At 42.6% G+C, this 18,498-nt stretch overlaps 1 long non-coding RNA gene across 1 annotated transcript; it reads right to left on the bottom strand.

The window, feature by feature from the left end:
- Positions 1 to 14,032: 14,032 nt before the first annotated feature.
- LOC112842214 (uncharacterized) lies at positions 14,033 to 16,715 on the bottom strand. The gene is made up of 4 exons (XR_003213944.1): positions 16,567 to 16,715; positions 16,062 to 16,122; positions 14,807 to 14,858; positions 14,033 to 14,046 (listed from the first exon to the last, which is right to left on the bottom strand). It is a non-coding gene; the product is annotated as an uncharacterized LOC112842214 (long non-coding RNA).
- Between the last annotated feature and the right edge of the window lie 1,783 nt (positions 16,716 to 18,498).

Raw genomic sequence — 18,498 nt, 5'->3', positions numbered from 1 at the left:
ACAACGAGATGGACGACCTTCTTCTTCTTTATATTGGCGGTTCGCAAACAGCAAAATGGTGCATTACCGCCGCCAACTGACGTGGAGTGTGAACTGAAATGTCAAAAAAATCCTTCAAATCCTCCCAAACACCCTCCCTTTCACTTCTCTAGTTCCTGTGGTGTGTCCAGCGGGGTGGCACAGGCCACCCCCCCAACCAGACTGGCCACCCCAGGTGCCACCCCAAAGCGAAAACAATAAAAGTCAATGAAATATCAAATATACGATTACGTTTTCACAGTGAAGCTTAGATATCTGAGTGTAAGTGAATGCAGCATCGGCTTCTGCGCTATGAGCCTCATGTTAGCAAAGGTAGGAGAGCCAGCTGGACTGGCCATCGGGCATACCGGGCATTTGCCAGTGGGCTGATGACTTTTTTTTTTTTTTGTAACGGCATGAACAATGAGAGGTGGTGGATGTGTAAAAATAACTCGGTTGTTTGGTGGTGGCTATGGTGTAGCTTCCACAGATTCAGTAACATTAGCAAGTGGTGGAGGCCAGCTGGTGCATGACAGAAACGGGAGGCAGGAGGAGAGACCCGAGGCAGCCGCCAGTCCCAGTGTCAGGTGAACTGAACTTCAGGTAAGAAGTTATGACCTGCAGTCTATCTGGGTCAGATATAAACCAAGTTTACAGCTACTGATAGTGAACTTTATTTTATTCAACGGCTCCTTAAAAAATGGAATGGTCCCTCATTCAGAGAAAATATTACACGTTTCATATTGAGCTAGAGAGACAAAGTTTGTCCCGTACTTTAGCTAGAATTAAAAAAAGACACAAAGCTGGAGTTATTCTGTGTCTTTGCTGCACAGCTGCCTCTTCTCCTCTGATTCTCTCCCCCTCCCTCTCCTGTTGCTACTTCAATCATGAAACTGATCAATGATCAGCTGATCGGCTTTTCTCTCTCGTTTATTTCTCGCCCACTTTGCGCCAGAAAGAGGAAACCAGCGGATGTCGCGTTAAACAACAGCAGCACGTTTAAGCTTGATCAGCTGTTGTTAGAATTGATTTAATATTAATTTCTAGTATCAGCTGATGTTTGCTGGAGCCACAGCTGTAAAAGCTGCTGGTCATGATGTCGGTTTGGATATGTGGTGAGAGGGAAACATGCAGATGAAACCAGGAGATGTCCTTACTGAATCATCAGAGCTGAACAGGTGATGGAGAAACGGGTTTACCTTTTAGGTGACATGAATGAGTTGAAGGGAAGTTATGAGCTGTTTCTGAGAGACAAATAACACCAGGATCTTTTTCTAGCAAAGTTATGCCAGGGGGCCAGGTAGGGCATTAACAGGGAGAAGGGGGGCACAAAGAAATACTTTATTACTGTTATTAAATAACTATCTGAATCTTGCGAACAAAGTTTTTATCTGACATAAAATTTATAGAAATCATACATATACCAACAAGACAGTGTACATCACTGTCACAACAGCGTTTGTTTTCATTCAAAGGCTTTATGGCTTTAATACCTGGTGGGCCGGTCTGTAGTCAAAATGCCTGATTTTTTGTCCCAGTCCAGCCCTGCAGGTTAATACTGTCAGCTGACTGTATTTCATCATCAGCCAGTGTTGTTCTTTATACATTAATATTACCAAAGTTTACCATAAGGCAGCATAGAAAGTATTTACTTGCTTTCAGGTTTCATTCAAATGTTAGTCTTTTCATTTGTTTCCCCACTTTTTCCTGTTTCAAAATCAAACCAGTTTGTGAGAAGATTATCTTCTTTTTTTAATAGGCAGATAAAGTTTTGCATTGGCATTGGCTAATTTGCCAATTGTATGTTAAAAATGTTCGTATTTTAATATTCAAAAATGTTTTTGCCCAAAACATATGTGCACTACATGTCAGTAAAAATACTATGCAAATATTGCTGTCCTTGAATGCTGAGTAAACACTGACAGAGCACTGATTGTATCTCTTGTACTTCATCAGCGCAGTATCTAAAAATTTTGCACCGTAGTGGTTAAAACCTCATTCTAATAAGAGTTAAAAGCGCATATTGAATTATGGTTATGGTTAACAGTTGGTAGAATTTTTTTTTTAACATTATCTGCAAATTACATCTGCCACCCTTCTCCAAATCTGTGCCCCTACCTGGCCCCCCCAACAAAATAAATCAACCAAGTCCAGTTTGACCTTCGTATCACTGAGCTTTTTGATCAACTGTCTTCTTTTAGCATCATATTTCTGACAATGTTCTGTTGTTTCTTCTTCTCTATTGCAGTCACACTTTCCTGTATGGTGTTTTCCTATTTAAAAACAACATGCTATTCAAACCAGTGTGTGCAAAACCAGCAACTACAAAACAAACAAATATGTGAAGCGCAGCTTGAATGCACAAAATAAAAATGAACTGCTTCATTAGGACTGCCTGGAGTTCGGTTTGTGTTGCGTTGACCTGAAAAAATTGTCATGTTGTCATGCTTTTCATGTTTTTGTCTTCAGGCCAAAGTGAAGAGCAGGTGCCTCTGTCGACGGAGAACCCTCGCTACGTCACGCAGGTGGGTGTAGCTGCGTTGACTGCCATTTCCTATGCGTTACCATCTTTGACCGCCGCCGTCTTTGACCATATTCGACCGCCGTCTCTGACCGCCGCCGTCTCTGACAGTCATTTACCGCCGCCATCTCTGACCGCCGCAGTCTGACAGTCTTTGACCGCCGCCGTCTCTGACCGCCGCAGTCCGACAGTCTTTGACCGCCGCCGTCTTTGTCAGTCTTTGACCGTCTTCGGCCGCCTTCGGCCACCGTCTCTGACCGCCGCAGTCCGACAGTCTTTGACCGCCGCCGTCTCTGACCACCGCAGTCCGACAGTCTCTGACCGCCGCCATCTCTGACCGCCGCAGTGTGACCGCCGCAGTCTGACAGTCTCTGTCCGCCGCCGTCTCTGACCGCCGCAGTCTGACAGTGTCTGACCGCTGCCGTCTTTGACCTCCGCAGACTGACTGTCTCTGACCGCCGCCATCTTTGACCGCCGCAGTCTTGACAGTCTCTGACCGCTGCCATCTCTAACCGTCTTTGTCAGTCTCCTTACGCCGCCGTCTTTGACCGTCTACGGCCGCCTTCGGCCGCCGTCTCTGACCGCCGCCGTCTTTGACAATCTCTGACCTCCACCGTCTCCGACAGCCGCCGTTTCTGACAGTCTCTGTCCGCCGCAGTCCGACAGTCTCAGACCGCCGCCGTCTTTGACCTCCGCAGACTGACTGTCTCTGACTGCCGCCGTCTCTGACCACCGCAGTCTGACAGTCTCAGACCGCCGCCGTCTTGACAGTCTCTGACCGCTGCTGTCTCTAACGCCGCCGTCTCTGACAATCTCTGACCTCCGCCGTCTCTGACCGCCGCAGTCTGACAGTCTCTGACCGCCGCCGTCTTTGACCTCCACAGACTGACTGTCTCTGACCACCGCCGTCTTTGACCGTCAGAAAACGTCCATGTGGCTCACATGCAACGATTTTTGCACTTTACAGACAATGAACCAGAAAGAGAGCACGTCATATTTGGAGCAAGTACAGGAAATCAACGCATTGAAAGATGGTGGCTAATCTTACGAAGCGCAGAAAATGAGGAAGACGACTTGTTGGAAGATGATTCCCTGTCACAATGCTCTGATATTGTTTCACAAGAAGACCATCAGCAGTCGTATTCCTTAGAAGATATAAACCGCTTTTTGGATGAGACATTTGGCATGCAGTCTGTGGAAGTCACTGACTTTTTTCCAGATGTTGATCTTTTTATAAAATCTGTTCTGAAAATAAGAAGAGTTGTTGGTTATGAACAATTGAGCAAACAGAAAAGATTCCGTCTTAAAAAGATCCTGACTAAGTTGAGGAGGGAAAAACAAGGAAAAACTCCTTTAAAAGCATAGTAAAATGTTTGGAGCACTGTGGGTGTCTTTCCGGAAGTGTCTCACTGTTTTTGTCTTTTTCTCCTCCTCTTCGCTCTGTCTTATATGGCAAGCTTGAGAGTAGGTACACTTAACATTAATGGGGGTAGGGATAGGCAAAGGCGTGCAGTCTTAGTGGAGCTTAGCAAGAACAAACACATTGATGTGTTCTTTTTACAGGAAACACATAGTACTATAGATAATGAGACAGAATGGGGAATGAGTTGGAGTGGGCAGGCTTTCTTAAGTCATGGTGCAGGTGCAGGTGTAGCAATTTTATTTTCTAGGCACCTTCAACTGTCACATGTTTCTATCTGTGAGATAGAGCAGGGAAGGGCACAGGTAGTAAAAGCAACCTTTGGCTTTATTTCGTAAAATTAATGATGAGTTATCAAAATTAAATAGTGGTTCAATAATAGTGGTGGGAAGGGACTGGAATTGCACGACCCACCCTTCGGTTGACAGAAACACAGGAGAGCCTCACCCACCTTCGGGCTCACTTTTGTCTACAATCATTCTTCAGAATGATTTGACTGATGTGTGGAGAAAGCTCCATCCCACAGCCAGACAGTAAACATATGTAAAAGTTTCTGAGAGCAATGTAAAGGCAGCTAGGCTTGATAGATTATATATCAACCAGATGTATAATAATAGACTGGTTAAAGCAGAGATTTCACCTGTTGGTTTTTCTGATCATCATTTAGTGACTGCAGATATTTCTTTATTGATGCATTCTAACATCTGTTCGCACTGGCACTTTAACGTGCAGCTGATTCATGACAAAGAGTTCTGTCGCTGACCATATTAGATGGTAAGTCCTGTGTTTAAAAGGATTGTAGCGATTCAGTGCATTCCAAAAGCAATAAGAATTGTTTTTATTTTTGGAATGACGTAATATTGCATGCGCGGTTTTCTACTATCAGCAATGACTGGTTCAAATGCATGTGACTGGACTGATGATGTGGACTGCAGTTTTGGCTGATTTGAGTTTTTTTTTTTTTTTTAGGATTAGTCACTTCTCATGCCTAAAAAAACAAAGGGTGGATGTATGTGGTTTGTTTGCTTGTTTTTGCAGGAGCAGGAGGACGACGGAGACCAGAGGAGGGGAGACTGTAGGTTCACATGAGCGCGTGTGGGCCCTGCAGATTTAACCCTTTAGCTGCCACTTTTCTGCGTTATTGATTTTGTGTGAAGGAAGCTGTTTTATTGGCTGCCCGTTGGTTACAGTATCACAGTGTATTGTTGGAAAATGCTACAGTGGGGAAATGTGTATTCAATGTGAAACACATAATGTGTTGAGACCAGTTTCACGTCTTCCACAGAAAAGGAGGACACATTCCACAGCACCTGTGGAATGTGTTGATCCAGACCTGACCTCCGGACGCTCCACTGCTAATGTTTGTTTTCTGAGGTTTTTGTGGGGGATTCGGCACAGACACAGACAGGCATGAGTGAAGATGAAGCAGGATGTGCAGTGAACACAGAACATCTTAGTGTTGGGCTCATTATCGTATCACTGTTGAGCTCATAGTGTGAAAACAAGTGAGTGACCTTGCTTAAGAAAAGTCACTGGTTACAGTAGTTTTGATTAAACACATGGGATGATTCATGATTTAGCCAAATTATGGACACGGTAATGTTTTAATGATCTGGGGAAATAAACTGCACATGGCACACTTGTGTCTGTGGTGTTGGATGCCTTATTGCTTACCCTACAGTTGTTTGCAAGTTTGTATTAACTCACAGATTTTGTTATCTAGGTAATTGTGGTGTGGCCGATGGCTCCAGGCAGAGCCAAGAGTTAGACACACTTAACATGACATTAATACTGATTTTATTCTCTAACAGTTTTACAGGCCTGGAGTGAAGCTCCAGAGGAGAATTTCTGATGTCGGTTGAGAAATTATATTGCTAATCTTTTTCTTTTTCTTCTCCTAATTCTAGTGAGTTGATTCATGGGAGAGACCATGTGTCAAACAGGAGGGATTCCAGGTTTAACATGAAAACAATGTTTTCCATGATTTTACTGTTATTTGTGTGATTAATAGTTAATGTATTCAGTTATTCAAGCTCTGCGTGTTGATGATGGTTGATACCTTTTCAAATGGTTAGAAGTTTTAAAAAGTTTAAAAAGGCCAGCCATATGTGGCCTTTTTTTCCATATGTCCATATGTGCCACGTGTCTGTTCGTAGCCACGGCCCCAAGCACTATTCTCCACTGGAGATCCGCACTGCGTTTCTCTATGGGAGGTTTGTACAGGGACCTCCAGCTACCCCTCGGAGATGACCCCGGAGCCAACACACCTGACCACTTCGACTCCAGAACACCAGCCAACAATCCCCTGTTCAGCACCTTTACAGCCACCTCATATATAGCCTTCTTCGAAACCGCTGACAGGTCACCCAGAACAGGTGTTCGAAAGGTAAATGGCCTGTATTTATATAGCGCTTTTTAATAGTCCCTAAGGACACCAAAGCGCTTTACATATCCAGTCATCCACCCATTCACACACTGGTGATGGCAAGCTACATTGTAGCCACAGCCACCCTGGGGCGCACTGACAGAGGCGAGGCTGCCGGACACTGGCGCCACCGGGCCCTCTGACCACCACCAGTAGGCAACGGTGGTGGTCAGACACAAGGACACAACGACCGAGACTGTCCAAGCCGGGGCTCGAACCGGCAACCTTCCGATTCCAAGGGGAACTCCACCCTAACTCCCAACTCTTGAGCCACGATCGCCACAAATGGTAAATGGTAAATGGCCTGTATTTATATAGCGCTTTTATGGTCCCTAAGGACCCCAAAGCGCTTTACATATCCAGTCATTTACCCATTCACACACACATTCACACACTTTCACACACACATTCACACAAAGGAAAGAAGAGAGCCTCCCTCCTCATCCTGCTCCCCAACTGTGGCACAAACAGACAGTGAAGGAAAGTCAGCTGAACTTGGTTGACCACCTGCAGAGCGAGTCCCCAGGGCAGCCCTTACAAGTCCAGGAAGAACACCCATGACTTCTTCCACCAGCTTCTCCAGAAAGCGCAGAGACCTGATCCCAGTCTCCTGAGCCAACTTGGCAGCCGTTTTCCACTGCCCTGCTGTCCTCAGGCCCGCCAGCTTGGTAAGACCAGCATTTACGAGGAACCTCTGCACACTAGTAGTGCTAAGCATCCTACTTGGCACCAAGGGATTTTAAAAACGAGGCTCCTCACCAACATCACCATAAAATTGAGAACAGTCTCTCTGCACTTTAAAAACAGTCTTCCAAGCAGTCAAAACAGACTGGTAAAAAACAGAGGTCTGCGAAAGGTCCATGCCAGTTAAGTCTGTGAAGCAGCGTAGATGCTGTCTTGAACCAGGGTGGTTGTTGTCTTTGATAAAGATAACGCTGTGCTGTCTGAAGACGGAACGCTGTGATACGGCTGCGAAGGTCAATCAAACCCTGAACCCCCTCTGACACAGCACAGCAGACCTGATCCAGTGAAACCCTCCCCAAAAGAAATTAACCAGTCTTTTTTTGTATCTCCTTGAGAAGAGAGGCTGGAGGCTCAACAACAGTGGCACGGTGCCAGAGTACAGAAGCGGCCAAGTTGTTAACAAGTCCCAAGTCCATCGAGACAACCGGGCAGCAATTTTTTCAACAACACCCTCCCAGTTCTTCCCCCGAAAAGCATCAGTTTCCAAAAACACTCCCAAACATTTCAGTCCCTCCCTGTTCCACTGTAATTCTGCCGGTAACATCAACCCACCCTCCCAAAATGAAACCTTCACACTTTGACCAGTTAACCTTCGTGGAGGGTGCTCGCTCATATAAGTCCAGTGTCTGTCTGAGTGTTTTAATATCACTTTGACTGGTTATAAAAACTGTAACATCATCAGCATAAGCTGACAATTGTACTGGACTCCCTGCTTCTTCAAAGGTAAAACCTGAGAGTCCCTGTCTAAGATGGTGTAAAAGGGGTTCAATGGCCAGCGTATACAACATACCAGAAAGAGGCCGACTTAACCCTCCCCCCACCTTTAACATGACAGCAGCGTTTGAATACAACAATTTAATCCAAGAAATTAAAATGTTCTAAAGTTTGAAACAAATAGTGGTGATCAACTCTATCAAAAGCTTTTTCTTGATCCAGAGACAAAACCCCCACATCCAAGTCCTTGAGCTTTGCCAGATCAATAATGTCTCGAATCAAAAACAAGTTGTCCATAATAGTCCTTTCAAAATGTTAGAAAGACATTTTGCAAGAATCTTGTAGTCCGCACAAAGCAAAGAGACAGGCCTCCAATTTTTGAGCAAGCCCAGGTCCCCTTTCTTTGGCAGTAAAGTAAAAACTGCCCTCGTGCAACTTGTTGGCAAGATCCCAGTGGTCATACAGAATGTGAAAACCTCATGAACATCCTCTCCTAGCAGCAACCAGAATTTCTGGTAAAATTCCACAGGAAGACCATCAACTCCTGATGACCGACCAAGGTGTGAACTGCAACTTCTGAAGAAGAGCAATTTGGATTGTAATGATTTTAATAACTACAGACCTGTATCCAACTTACCATTTTTAAGTAAAATTTTAGAAAAACTTGTTTTTACTCAGATTAATGACTTTTTGAATGATAGACAGATCGTGGAGATATTTCAGTCTGGATTTAGGGTGAACCACAGCACAGAGACCGCTCTCCTAAAGGTTTTAAATGATCTTAGATGTAACTGGGACGCCCAAAAGCTCTCAGTCCTGGTGCTACTGGATCTAAGCGCAGCCTTTGATACAGTAGACCACGCTATTCTTTTAAACACATGGTGGGCCTCTCTGGTGCTGTACACAACTGGTTCACTTCCTATCTCTCAGACAGAACTTTTATGGTGAGTATGGATACATGCTCCTCTAAGATGCCTGCTTTTCACCATGTAAAGCACTTTGTGCTATATTTTTTGCATGAAAAGTGCTTTATAAATAAAGATTGGTTGGTTGGTTGGAAATAAAGTGTTGGGTTTTAACTGCTCATCGTGTCTGCAGGCTCTGTTAAGAAATTTCCACAACGGTGTTTTCCCCACCTCCCACCACTGAGCCAAATTGCAAAAGTCAGCCAGAAGTCAGAAAAAGCTCGACAGAACTCTTTGTCATGAATCAGCTGCACGTTAAAGTGCCAGTGCGAACAGATGTTAGAATGCATCAATAAAGAAATATCTGCAGTCACTAAATGATGATCAGAAAAACCAACAGGTGAAATCTCTGCTTTAACCAGTCTATTATTATACATCTGGTTGATATATAATCTATCAAGCCTAGCTGCCTTTACATTGCTCTCAGAAACTTTTACATATGTTTACTGTCTGGCTGTGGGATGGAGCTTTCTCCACACATCAGTCAAATCATTCTGAAGAATGATTGTAGACAAAAGTGAGCCCGAAGGTGGGTGAGGCTCTCCTGTGTTTCTGTCAACCGAAGGGTGGGTCGTGCAATTCCAGTCCCTTCCCACCACTATTATTGAACCACTATTTAATTTTGATAACTCATCATTAATTTTACGAAATAAAGCCAAAGGTTGCTTTTACTACCTGTGCCCTTCCCTGCTCTATCTCACAGATAGAAACATGTGACAGTTGAAGGTGCCTAGAAAATAAAATTGCTACACCTGCACCTGCACCATGACTTAAGAAAGCCTGCCCACTCCAACTCATTCCCCATTCTGTCTCATTATCTATAGTACTATGTGTTTCCTGTAAAAAGAACACATCAATGTGTTTGTTCTTGCTAAGCTCCACTAAGACTGCACGCCTTTGCCTATCCCTACCCCCATTAATGTTAAGTGTACCTACTCTCAAGCTTGCCATATAAGACAGAGCGAAGAGGAGGAGAAAAAGACAAAAAACAGTGAGACACTTCCGGAAAGACACCCACAGTGCTCCAAACATTTTACTATGCTTTTAAAGGAGTTTTTCCTTGTTTTTCCCTCCTCAACTTAGTCAGGATCTTTTTAAGACGGAATCTTTTCTGTTTGCTCAATTGTTCATAACCAACAACTCTTCTTATTTTCAGAACAGATTTTATAAAAAGATCAACATCTGGAAAAAAGTCAGTGACTTCCACAGACTGCATGCCAAATGTCTCATCCAAAAAGCGGTTTATATCTTCTAAGGAATACGACTGCTGATGGTCTTCTTGTGAAACAATATCAGAGCATTGTGACAGGGAATCATCTTCCAACAAGTCGTCTTCCTCATTTTCTGCGCTTCGTAAGATTAGCCACCATCTTTCAATGCGTTGATTTCCTGTACTTGCTCCAAATATGACGTGCTCTCTTTCTGGTTCATTGTCTGTAAAGTGCAAAAATCGTTGCATGTGAGCCACATGGACGTTTTCTGTTCCTAGATCTAATCTCACTTGATCAGGGCAACCACCATGATCAAGATCGATTTATGGATGTTGTTTTGACTCTCTTATCTTCTTTCTAGCCCAAACCTGTTCTCCATCTCTGTTAGATGATCACCACTGCCTTCTATATTTCTCCAAACACAACACAAACCTCCCTATTTCATTAATTATTTGTTTGTGTGATTTACTTACTTTCCCTCTAATTATTTAAGGCCTGGGTTTTATCCCAGCTATGTATTATTATTAGAATTAGTTTATAGTTGTCATTCTTACTGTTATTAGTTTGGATATGTTACAATTTAGTAACAAAACAAAACAAAAACAAAACTGAAGTAATAGTCTTTGGAGCCAAAGAAAAATGATTACAGGTCACCAGAGAACTTCAATCTATACACCTAAAAACCACCAACCAGGCGAGAAATTTGGGTGTAGTGATGGATGCAGACCTAAACTTAGAAAAACACATTAAGACAGTAACAAAATCAGCTTACTATCACCTCAAGAATATTTCAAGGATAAACGATCTGATATCTCAACAGGACCTGGAAAAACTAGTCCATGCATTCATCTTTAGTAGGCTTGATTACTGTAACAGCATCTTTACAGGTCTACCTAAAAAATCAGTCAGACAACTACAGCTCATTCAGAACTCTGCTGCTCGAGTCCTCACTAAGACCAAAAAAGTGGACCACATCAGTCCAGCTCTGAGGTCTTTACACTGGCTGCCTGTCCGTCAGAGGATAGACTTTAAAGTTCTGATGCTGGTCTATGAAGCTCTGAATGGTTTAGGACCAAAATACATCAGTGACCTCCTGACCCAGTACGAACCTTCCAGATCCCTCAGGTCATCTGGATCCAGTTTTTTATCAGTTCCCTGAGTCAGAACCAAACACGGAGAATCTGCTACATAACTTTGCACTTTTGCTGTAACAAAACAAATTTCCCACCTGTGGGACTAATAAAGGCCATCTTATCTTATCTTATATATCTGGAACAAACTCCCAGAAAGCCTCAGATCAGCTGAAACACTCAGTTTATCTAAATCCAGGTTGAAGACTCACCTATTCTCAGCTGCATTTGAATAAAACACCAAACCCACACAGTTTTACTTTTGAGCTTAAATTTCAAAACTTAAATTCTAACTACTGATTTTATCTACTGTTCCTTCCTTTTTTTCTTTCAATTTTAAATCATGCTTTTTGTTTTTTAATGTCTCTGTAAAGCACTTTGAATCACCTTGTTGTTGAATTGTGCTATATAAATAAACTTGCCTTGCCTTGCCTAAACAGCCAAGCAGTTTTGCATGAAGAAGTTCGGTGTGTTTTTGAGTTAAGGTGGTCATTGGTGTGACGTTTCTAATCATTTTACAAATGATATGCATTCACACGACTCTCCGAACATCACATACTCTTTTCAGAGTCCTGAGCCTCAGTCAAAGCAAACTTTGCAGCTACTTGAATAATAATTATTTGTACTTTGTGTACATTTTCTCAGGGCAGCGAGACTGTTTTTCTAGCACGTCAGTTGCTGGTGCGTAAGTGCATTAGGTCCTCATTGTCTGAGTAAACATAAGAATAAGAACAATTGTGGTTTCTTTTGACATGTGTGCGCAACTTAGACACATTGTTTGACACCCTAAAGGTAGGATTTTGGATTCATGACATTTCATTGTGGGATTTTGATAGGCCTCAAACATGCTGGAAGCACCTGGGGAATGAGGTTGTTCTTCCAGAGTTAAATGTGGTTGTTTCGGTTTCCCAATAGGCATCACTGATATGGGGATAGTAAGGGTAATTGTAAATGCCTTTGAGATGTTGTGAACTGTTTAAATGGGTCTACAACAGTGAAAAGTGCATAGATAGAGGCAAGATCGATTACTCTGTAAAATTTAGCTCAGGAGTGTGTGATGTTTGAGGCATGTGTGCCTCAATCCCTAACAACACTGGGGATGAGGGTGCTTTTACTGAAACAGTTAATAAATTGGAAAACATGACTATATGGATTTAATGATAAAGTGAAGTAATATGTCTCACACTAGACACAACTAGTACACAATGGTTCAGTAGTTGGAAAAGAAATCTCCATGTTTGTTTTAATGTGATTCTAATGGGGTTGTATCCAAACGGTGGAATTTCTTTTCTCATGTATTAACCACATATTTTAACCATATGACTTTAGTATAGTAAGAGCACTCCTGTCACTAGTTTGTATGCATGTGGAATGTGATCATAAGTGGGGCCCAGTTTTATTGCACCTTCACAGCAGACTCATTTTCCTCTTGAGGGCTCTGGACATCCTGTTGCAGAGGAGGTGACGGTTGGTCGGGACTGTTCCTAGATGGAAGAGATAAGGATCTGCTAATAATTGATCTGCTGTGGAATGTTCTTTGTTTAAGAGTGTCTCTGTATATGAGATGTAAGGGCGGTGGCCACAATTCAGAGATGGTCCTAGTGTTTCACTGGGATGCCCTCTCCACAGTGCAACCCACTTCAAATCAAGCTCACTGGGTGTGATGCAAGTTATTGTTAAATTTTCCACAACAATGACATGGTATGATTTTCTCACCCAATAAAGCAATATTTCATATATCAGTCTACTCTTCATTTCATCAGGAACAGTTATCACAGCTCGTACATTTTGCTTTACACACAGCATGAGCTAATTGTTATTTACTAGCTAAACTTAAAATGACTGTTCAGTACAGAAATGAAGCCCAAGAATCATGATTTTACCATCCCGTGGTCTCAGCCTCAAATATTTATCAATCACACAAAGCTCTTGTAGAAACAAACAAATGAACAAAATATGTTCCCCTTCATTTCTGTTAAACAAAGCTGTGTGCCACATTTCCAGCAGTTAGTATCATGGTTGCTAGGCAACCTTGGTGGCGTGACGGAGGCAAGACCGTCACCTCAATCGGGCTACAGCCTAGCTGTGTCCCAAAACCTAGGCCGCATCCTTCAGGTTGAAAATGACATATTATCAGTATTTATGTTATTTTAAAAGTTATTCAGCAGAGACTGTTTGGGATATAATGTGTCACATATAGCCCTTCTGGATGATATCCTACAAGTTTGAACCAGAAATATTGTTTCTGTCACAAGTTATAGGCCACAATCATTTTTGGTAGCCCTAAAACGGCATGTTCTTAGCCATTATTCTGAACAAACAAGAACATGGTGGTACTGGCACAATATGATTAAACTCCCCATTTTCATTTACTACACAAGGGAATAAAAGCCTGGTATATAATCATGTAAGGGAAAAGTATTCCGAGCATGTGAAAATATGTACTCAAAGTGGTTAGAAAATTAATTTTAAAAAATAGAAAAAGTGTGTGTCTTGCATTTGTTATTCCAGAAAGAAGTTTGAGTCAAAGGAGTGTCTAAAATTACTGCAGTGAGGCAGTTCTTCAAACTAAGATGCAACCTAAAACACTTGTTTCAAATAGAAAAGTCAATATATATTAGTCACCACACAGGGTTTAACCTGAATGATTTCTCATTCCTAACTTATGTTGGCTTCATTCAAATACTCGTTGTGGCAATTTGGGGACGAGATTCATATTAATCAGACTCACAGACCAGCAGAGTTTAAATTTACGCTTTTATTTTTTTTTTTTTTTTTTTTTTAAAAGCGGCAGTCCCGGCAGGAGCACATCATCTTTGCCATGGTCGTCGTCGCATTCGAAAACTTTTCAGGATTTATCGAACATGTGACGACCATGGCGTGGGTCCATGGAGGTTCCTATAAAAGTGAGCAAACAGAAGAGAAGAAACAAAATGCATGAGTGGAAGTAAGCATCAGTGGCTTTCAAATAAAACCCTATAAATACCAACCCCTTCCTCTTTCAAAGGAGTCTCCAAACTTACTGCGAGACATTCCCATTACATTTGGCCCACATTCCCTGTCAAAAGCACCTCCAATCCCACAGTCCATCTCTGACAATGCACGAGATGAAACAACCAGACATGCAGCTAAATGTGAAACTGTTCCACGCTTGTTCTGGAGTGCTGAGTAGGTTTCCAAAACGTCCTTACCATTCATTCTGCCCATCCTTAAGACGTTAACACAGAGGGCACAATGTACAGATAAACTTCTCCTTACAAAATAAATCCCATTGAATAGTGTTCTCTTTGAATACTCTGTGATGGAGCACAAAACTGCTGCTACAGTTTCACATTGTTGTTCAAAAGTAGGAACAGTCATGTTTCGTGATTTTGGAAGGAATCACATTCTGTCTGGAAAGACCAAATGTAGGTCGACTGAAAGTTTTACTACATGCCGCCTCCTCTCATCAGGCCTCCCATGTTGCCCAAGCCCATAACTACAGGGAAAGCATGACAATGAGCCTCTCATTCCACTGCCGTCTTTCAGTCAACGGATTAAAAATGCATCAGTTACTTTGTTCAGTTTCACGACTGTGCAGTTGGGTACCTCCAGGACAAGAAAAGACATTAAACTCTCCAAACCTTCAATGTACGCTTTTATTCTAGAACATACTCACGGGGAAGAGCAGCTGCTCCTGGTGGTCGCTCACCAGCGTGAGACTCTTCATTCTGTGAAAATAAAAGTAATACTCATGTCATACAGCTCTAATGTACAGTAAAGACTAAGCAGTGTGACCTGCATTGTTCTGTTGAACAGCAGCTGTCCATTGAACATTGCTTTGAAATCATTAAGGAAAACAGACATCTTGAACCAAGTCACTATAATAGCACGTTTCACAGTTTCTCCCCTCTGCAGCCTGTTACTTTCAGGGGTTGGCCACTGAGTGACATCACTATACACAATCGGTTCAACGTTCATCACTGTCAGTTGGCAGTAGAGCATTGGTCACATCCCTGTGCTTCCAACAATAGGCAGATAATCCCAGTGACAGAGGATTCCCAAAGTTTTCCAGCAGTTCTATGGAATGAGTTTTATTTATCAACCATCTAGCAGCCTTGTTACAACCTCTTGCAGACCGCGTTTCTGTATCTGAACAATGGCCAGCATAGTAAATAAGGAAACCAAAGCTAGTGTGTCTCAGCTTGTTCCTATGCTTCCTTTGCTTTACTAAACTATGGTCAACTATGACAAAACCCCACAACACAAAAACCCATAAGCATGAATCGAACAGATGAGAGAGAAACCTGGAGAAACCTGAAGACAGACTGAATAGTAGGGCTAACACACAGAAGGCAGGAAAGTGGAAACACCTGGGAGACACAGCTGACACCTATCAGGATGACACCACAGGGGACGTAAAAGAACAAACAAAACACATTGAAAGCCTAGTTTCCATGTCCAAAATAAAACAGAAAACATGGAGCTGTAGACATAACACAACCTTGACAACATGAACACAACACAGACATGAAATGACACATAACCACAGAGACATGGATGAAACTAAAACCAGAATAAAACTAATCAAAAGCAACGCATCAGGAGGTGGATACCACACGAGTCCATAACCAAACATTCTCACCCTCTGCCAGCTGCAAACAAATGCAACCTCCTCAGAGTGCTGTGACTCATTACTCAAACCCTTAACAAAAGAAAGGCAGTAGGCCCTGTTCAGAGAAACTAAATAATTTAAAAAAACAAAAAACAAAGGTGCAGATAAAACAAAAAACTGGCTTCTTTTTCCACAATAACCGTGTTTTATCACGTCAAAAACATGAGAATGAGTCAATCCCTAAGCCTGATACCTGACCTTTCTCTTTCCTCTGGGCTTTGAGGGCCTGCCATTTAACATCATACAGGATGTTACTTACAGAAAGGCGAGCTCTCTTGGTGACGCGGCGACCACCACGTGTCTTCTGCTTTCTCTTCTTCCTGCGGGCAAAGTTTAGAAAACTTTCTAAGCATACTTTGACAAGCTTTTAGAAGACTTGGAAAACTTTATTGCACTGCCATGTCAATTACATCTTCCATTTTTACGATTCTATATCATGTCATTTTGAGCATGAAGATCAGAAAGCCCCTAGGGCATTTATCAATAGCAGTCTGCTATCTGCAATGCAGCCACTTAACTAGGCCTCTTCCTGGATACAGTGGGCCCGTGCTTCATTAAAGTAATGACAAAGAAAAAAAAAGATACAAAGTGACCAAACAGAAAGTGAAATGTGTCCACTTTCTGTTGCAACAAAGCAATACTACATGTACTTCTTATCCCTAACAGAAACACAGTAATGTATAACACAGGATCGCATTCAGTAAATAGACGGGCCCCAAACACACACCGTCCATTCCTCACAGAACCTTAATGAATGGATTTACCCCTGCTGGTGCTGCTCCTCCATGGATCGGCTCCCATGGGGAAGCTCCTGCCGGGACGCCTCAGACGGGGAGGCCTCGGGAGTGGCCCACACCTGCTCTACCTCAGGTGTGGCGGCCGCCGCCGCCACCGCCACCACCACCTCCTCCGCCGCCGCACTGCTGTTCCTTTAGACATATTTATTTTTTTTTTTTTTTTTTTTTTTTTTTTTTTTTTTTTAAGAGTACAATCAGAACATCAACAGAGCATAACACAAGGCTTAAATACACTGAGGGATAACGAGGGAAATGAGAGACATGAGGGACACACAGCTGGGAGAAATCAGACTTAACGAGACAGGGGAAGTAAAAATAGACACACTGACAAGAGACACGGAACTTCAAAGTAAAACAGGAAACACACCATCTGAACTCTAGACATGAAAGCTTAAATGAGACTGGGGAGACAGAAAGGCACAAAGAAAGCACAACATGGAACACAGGAAGCCATATAACAGCACCTAAGAACTAAAACCATAATAGCTATAACCAATGTTCCCTCTAATATTTCACGTGTCTGAGCGAACACACAAACTCCCTGAGCGTCCCTTGGACCACTGTGAGCGACATCAGACGTGTGCACTGTGGTCACGCCAGCATCTAATCCATCCAAGTTACATGGTTTATTAAAATAATCAAATTACAGCATTTACATTATGTTCGACTACTTTTAATTAAGTACTTTAGCCCAGTTATATTGAAAATTAAAAAAATCTAGTCATTGACCTGTGTAGTATGTTAACACTATTGGGAGTAAAAATAACTTGAACTCTAATTTCGAAAACACAGCTTTCTTTTTTAAAATTTTTTTTGGACCAAGTCCAGAACCGTTGGTGCTATCGACATGGGGTCTTCACCAGGGTGTCCGGAGGGCCCCAAAACCCCCCGCTAGACACCACTTTCATCCTCTACCACGCTTACTTTTCCACTTATTCCAGTTTTATTCGGTCGACTACTTGATACCCCCTAACCCTATCCTATCCTTTAAACCTCGTCATGCCTGCAGTGGGCCACCGGAGGGAGACAAAACACAGAGCACTGAAATTCAAATTTTGCCCTGCAGGCCAACTTAGTGTGTCTGTGCGTGTGTGTGTCTGTGTGTCTGTGTCTGTGTGTCTGTGTGTGTGTCTGTGTGGGTGTCTGTGTGTCTGTGTGTGACACAGAGAGAGAGAGAGAGACACTTGCTGTGCTTTTAAAAACCAAACACTCAAACAAACCAAAGAGAATGACAGAGGCAGAAAGACACTGCATTGTTTGTGGCAACCGATGATGTCTTGCTCTCCAATTGTAAGCTGCGTCTTGAAGGCATGTGTGTGGACGAGGAGATGACAGGAAGAGGAATGTTAAGAGAAAACTCAGGAGGCAAGAAACACAGACTCAGCGCTTTTTACATGTACATGGGCGATGCCCCGACACAGTCTCCACACAGCAACGTGTACAAGACGTGTCACGGAGGATCCGCGCCGAGGCATCTGTGTGTTCTTTATTATATAGGCAAAAGCTTGTATCATATTCTTAGGCGGAGCATACAAAGTATGAAAAACAACTCCCAATATGGAGACTTAAGATATGGAGACTGAAGATACGTGAGTTCGGTGAGTTCGTTGGCCATATCTATACGTGGCCTTGAACATTTCTACTTTCATTTGTGCAGCTTCCTCCCTATGGTTTCAATCATAGTCCTCATGTCATACACACACACTAAGTTTAAATGAAGCTAAACACTATGAGAGTACAGACAGTAATAGAAGAATGCAAGTTTCCTTTAACAATATCCCTCCTGTTTTAGCAAATTTAAACTGTATATGAATCACACAGGTTTTATCAGAACATGACCACTTGCATTTTGCATTTTCAGTCTAGTCATCATTATGTGTGTTCAGATCAGTATTTATC

This window comes from Oreochromis niloticus, linkage group LG14 (assembly GCF_001858045.2).
Source record: "Oreochromis niloticus isolate F11D_XX linkage group LG14, O_niloticus_UMD_NMBU, whole genome shotgun sequence".
NCBI classification, from domain to species: Eukaryota; Metazoa; Chordata; class Actinopteri; order Cichliformes; family Cichlidae; genus Oreochromis; species Oreochromis niloticus.
This window is presented reverse-complemented; position numbering and strand designations above follow the sequence as displayed.